Genomic DNA, 5539 nt, shown 5'->3' with positions numbered 1-5539 from the left:
AGTATAATCATAAAATATAATTTCTGTTCACAGAACAAAACTATAGAGTATAATTATATATTAAATGTTGTTTATAATTCTATTTTATTAAACATTCTATAAAATTTGAAAAAATAATCTTAAATAAAATAATAGCAAAGTTGTCCCTATAAAATATTTTCCCTCTCCTCCCTTCATGAACCAAATAAAATAACATTCGAACTCCTCCCTTCCCCTGTTTTTTAATAAATCCAAACGAGGTAATATTAAAATCATTTCATTCTTTTTCTCTCATCTTCCCTTTATTAAAATCTCTTCCTTCATTTTTTTTCATTGAACCAAACAGACCCTTGACACTTTTTTGTGGTTAATTTCAATAATTCATAACATATTTTATAATTTTTGAAAATTATAAATTAATATTCTCTGAAAGGATTAGAATGTCTATTATTTAATGCAAAAGGCATCATTTAAAAATATTATTACTTGCCCCTGAAATTCGTAAATTTCTAAAATCACCTTGATAAATCGAAGACATGATCATCACAGATAATCCAAACCCGCTGCTTTCTTCAGTTTCTTGGATTAGGTTAATTAAGCATGCCTAGCGAGCTACAGCTTATTTTAAAACAAGTCTAAAATGGATACGGGATTTTACACTTATAAATTTAAAATTGATATAATTTTTAATTTTGAAAAAAAAATATAAACAGCCCTCTAGTTTAATCACCAGCGATAATCAATTGTAATATTGATATCGTAATGTATGCTTGCTAAACACTTAATAACAACTTTACTTAAATTAATAAAATTAATTTAAATTAGTTATTTTTTTAATGTTAAATTACCCTCAATAAAAATTATCAGAGGAGTTTGGTTAATTAGTAGTTAGGGTGTTTCACAGTTAATATTTAATTAGCGATATTAGATTGAAAAAAAGTAATTAACAGGAGTTGGTCTAATTGATAAGGAGTTGGCTCATAATTCATAAAACTGTAAGTTCAAACCCCACAGTCAATGTGAGAATTTTATTGGTGGGCAGTTTATAAACGTTCTCTGAGCTTAGTTTCTTCTTTTTTTTAATAACAAAAATTAGTGCTGTAAACAAAACAGCTCTTGGGAATATACCGGGATATTCTTTTGACCCGTCGCAGTCTCTAAACTTGATATAATTTGCTGTTTTTTTTTTCCTATGCAGTATTTTTAAATTAATACTGTCATGATGAAACATTATTAACGTTCTGTCAATTTCCCCGCATTACACTTCCGCCATTATGGGTACATGATCCCAAAGCTCCGCACCATACAATTCGAAATAGAATCCAAAAATGTCATCCTCAAAATAATGTCTCGAATTTCCAAGTGAACTTTCCACTGAAATTATTGCGGATAATGTGTCATGCTCTGTTTATTTGACTAGAAACACGTTTTGAGAATTTAGGCTTCTTTAGTTGGGTTTTTAGTCCGCCCTACTTAAGAATCAGAAGTTGGATTGGGAGGCTGGCCCAAAAAAAAAATTTCGATTGTGAGGTACGACTTAGGGGGTGTTTGGATAGAAACCAGATTATGGTTTCAGAGGTGCTTTTACGGTTTACGAAGTAAATATGTGGAGGAATTTGTCTCGTTTTACAAAAAAGTACTTCTGAAACCATGATTTGGAGGTTGCCAAACACCCTTTTAGTTAAGCACTTGCGAGTTACTTATTGCTTATCTATCCTGCTTATAGGTGGGTTGGAAAAGGGCTGGTTAAAATACTACTCTGATTCTATTTATAAGATACTTTTAATATATTTCACACAGGCTAAGAAAAATCTTAAAATACATTAATTTTCCATTAAAATATAATAATCTTTCAACTCTACCCATATTTACCTACACCATAATAAATGAAAGACAAAATAGTATATTCACACTAAAAATTTAATAAAATGACTTATAAATAGAACAAAAGAAAAAATTTTCTCTCTCTGTCCTATAAATAGGACCAGAGGAGTATAATCAACCCAATGAAAATTGATATTGCTGTGCTTTTATTGAAAAATATTTAGACCAAATTCTATATATCCGTGATATCAAGTTTTTTGATCACATGTCTTACTTTTTATATGAGTTTATAATTAAATGTTATTAAGTATTAATATTTTAAAAATAGAACATATGATCATAGATGATTGGAAAACCTGACATAACAGATATAAAGAACTTGATTTAAGTATTGTTCTTATATATAATATATTTAAATCATATTTTTAAATAATAAAAATTTGAAATAACTTTTATAAAATTGTCTTCTTCCCCAACTGTAGTTTATGAATTGAAATTGAGGTGAAAGTTGCAGCGCCCATGCCGCATTACTCGCATGATTAGCATCCATGGCTAATTACAGACAAAAACAAGAGACTAACTCCGTAGCAAGTACTATTTTTATTTTAAATATAAGAACTAGTTAAAGATTCAATTTATTTTTAAATATGAGACTCTAATCTAGTTTATCTCTTGTATTTATTTTTTTCAAAGTAATTCCTTTTGTGACTGTTTATGTTAAAATGCTTTTATTGTAAAACACATAATTAACAAGGATTTTAGGGAAAACAACACTCATTTCTTACAAATAATTAATTTAACTAATTTTTTTAACATTGATAAATTAGTTATATAACTCTTATATTAAAAATAGAAAATAGTACTATTCAGAACTAAGGGACAGTATCATCATAGAATATCACAATACTTTAAATAACAAAATAAATCATAAAGCAATGACAATTAAATATAAGCAAAAATAATGTGCTCGAGCATCACAACAAAGCCTTTACGGATCACTTTATTTGGTTCCCCCTTTTTGATTCCTATTTAATCTCTAATGAAAATACTAAGATAAAGAGATCAAATCTAACATCAGAATGCTACTGGAATTTTAACATATACAAACAAACTAGCCACACGACAGATATATAACTAATTATCACTAATCATCATCATGTATATATATTTATGTAAACATCCCTCATAGGGAACACATGCAAAAATGTTATTAAAAAAATATAGAATTAATACAGTTTTTGATCTCTCAAGTTTCAAATTATTGGTTTTAGTTTTCAAGTTTTTTTCCGTCTAAACTATTAATTCTTATAATTTAATAAAAACCGGAACCATTTTCTTCTTTGAAAAATCAAAATCAAAATGAGTACAAACTTGACAGATTAAAGATTGTATTAACCCAAAAATATATTATTCCATATAAGTAAATAAAAAAATAAAGTTAACAAAGCACAAATATGAGACACTGATATTTTTTCTTGTTTTCCCTAATTAAAAACGATATCGTTTCAAGTTTAGTACAGAAAAAAAAAATCCAAGACTAAATCTTATTAACCTGTCCAAAACTCTTCACAAAATAGATTGGTTGATTTGTGTGCCCTAACGAACCAAATGAGGTAGTTAATACGAGGAGCATGGTTGAGCGTGGTGGGGGGAAAAAAAAGAAGGCGAGTATACGACGTTGCGGTGCACATGGGAGTTTCTGGATTCCTTTTCGTTTCTCAAGAAATGCCATTTAGAAAAAAAGAAGTATCAAATTTGATCTTTGCAAGTTGCAACGTTAACGTTATTCTTCAATCTTCCCACACAAAAATGCCTTTCTATTTATCTCTTTTTTTGCTCACGCTTATCCTGGCGGTATCCGATCCTTCTGGGAATCACGGGGATCCGCCAAACGCTCACCTCCAAAAACCCAACCTTATCTCATTTCCAATTCGTCCTTCTGGAATTAGTATTACCATGCCACGAAATGTGCGCGCGCGATATATATATATATATATATATATATAAATATATATATATTCTTTTTTATATTTTTATCTTAACAAGGGATTTGAAATACAACGAAACCACACTATAAGTGATACGGGAGTGATTTTATAACGACTTATGTAAAAGGTTTTTTGAGGGAAAGCAAACACCTCATAAATCAAACTAGCGGAAACAAATTGAAAGTTGGCAAAGAATATATAAGAAGTCCATTTTAATCTTCAAGATTTAAAATTTGATTAAAAGAGATTTTGATATACTGAAAAGACGCTGAAAGAAGTGCTTTCGTGTACAAAATAAAACTTTTTTTACATAATTATTTCGTATGTCATAAAATTACTTCTACAAAATAATCCAAATATCCCTTAAATTCAACACAACCAAGTTAAATTATAGTATACCTTAAAAAGAATGATTTCGTTATGTACAATATGGTAGGCAAATCATATCTAATTAATTTCATTCCATTTTCTTTAAGAATTTATTTACTTGGTTTTATGTTTTGAAAATAAGATGAAAATTTTTAAAGAGAAATATTTTTATAAAAAATTTGATAATTCTATGAATAATACTTTTTATTTTAAAATTAACCCAACTTTTTTAAGGAAAAGATGACAGAAAAAACCATGAAAATTATAAAATTCTAAATTAAGAATTCTCACAAAAATATGATGTAATTTGTAAAGTCAATTGTTGTTAAAATCTGCTAAAATGTCACAACGAATTCTAATTTAGAATTTTGTAATTTCTTTTATCTTTATATGTCATTTTTTCTTTTTCTTTTTGTTAATATAATTTTTGGCCCCTCTAAGAGTAAAATGGTCTAATTTTTTATTGGATTCTAAGAACTAATATTTTCAATGAAAAGAAGTTTGAGAGACCAAAACCTATAGTTTAAGATTTGATAAACTAAAAACAAATTGAAAGCAAATTTGAGAGACCAAAATTTATATTAACTCTTTTTTTTTTTCAAAAGTGCCAGCCTTGTTTTAGTTTTGAGAGTTCATAAAAAGGTGACTCAAATTTTGATTAGTTTTAAAACTTGCATTAAAGGTTTGGATATTAATTAAACTCACCCCTCTGTTGAAGACCAAAATCTTTCTAACCACTTGTAATTAGTTGCTTAATCAATAAATCAAATATGCTTAGGAAGTAGTAATTATTAGTTAGTTAATTAAGAAAGGGGAAATGTCCGTGATGAATTAGGATTTGACAAGTGAGGGTGACCTGAATAGTGGGGAAACAAAAAGCGAGTGGGCAAGCGACGAAAATGATTATTAAGGAGAGACAACAAAATTTGGAGGACAAGATGGTTAACAAGTTTGGCTCGGTAGTGGAAGTGAAAGTGAGGATCACGCATTTTGGATGATTCGCAGGGAAAGCGAAAAAAGCAAACAGGTGCACGCGAATCCCTCAAACCCTCCCACTGGCTCAGTGCTCCACAGCTACCATCTATGGTGCTCACACCCCCACTGTTGATATGGTCACGCTCATTTGTAATGTAAATATACCAATTTTATTAGTAGCTCGTGTACTGTGTATGGTAGAAAGAAATAAAAAGGCACTTCTCATTCTTAATATCAAAATTAGATACCATCTTCAGTTATTGATATAAAAATGAGCTTTGTATTTAATTTTTTATTGATATAAAAACGAGCTTTGTATTTAATTTAGTCTTAAATATAAAATCTTAATCTATTTTATTCCTCACGTCTTTTTATTTTTCCCAATATAGTTTTAGTAATAGTTA

This window comes from Neltuma alba, unplaced genomic scaffold, assembly GCF_004799145.2.
Source record: "Neltuma alba isolate B1F8T4 unplaced genomic scaffold, ASM479914v2 tig00011509_pilon, whole genome shotgun sequence".
In the NCBI taxonomy this organism is placed as follows: Eukaryota; Viridiplantae; Streptophyta; class Magnoliopsida; order Fabales; family Fabaceae; genus Neltuma; species Neltuma alba.
The sequence above is the reverse complement of the archived record's forward strand: the minus strand, read 5'-3'. Positions refer to the sequence as shown.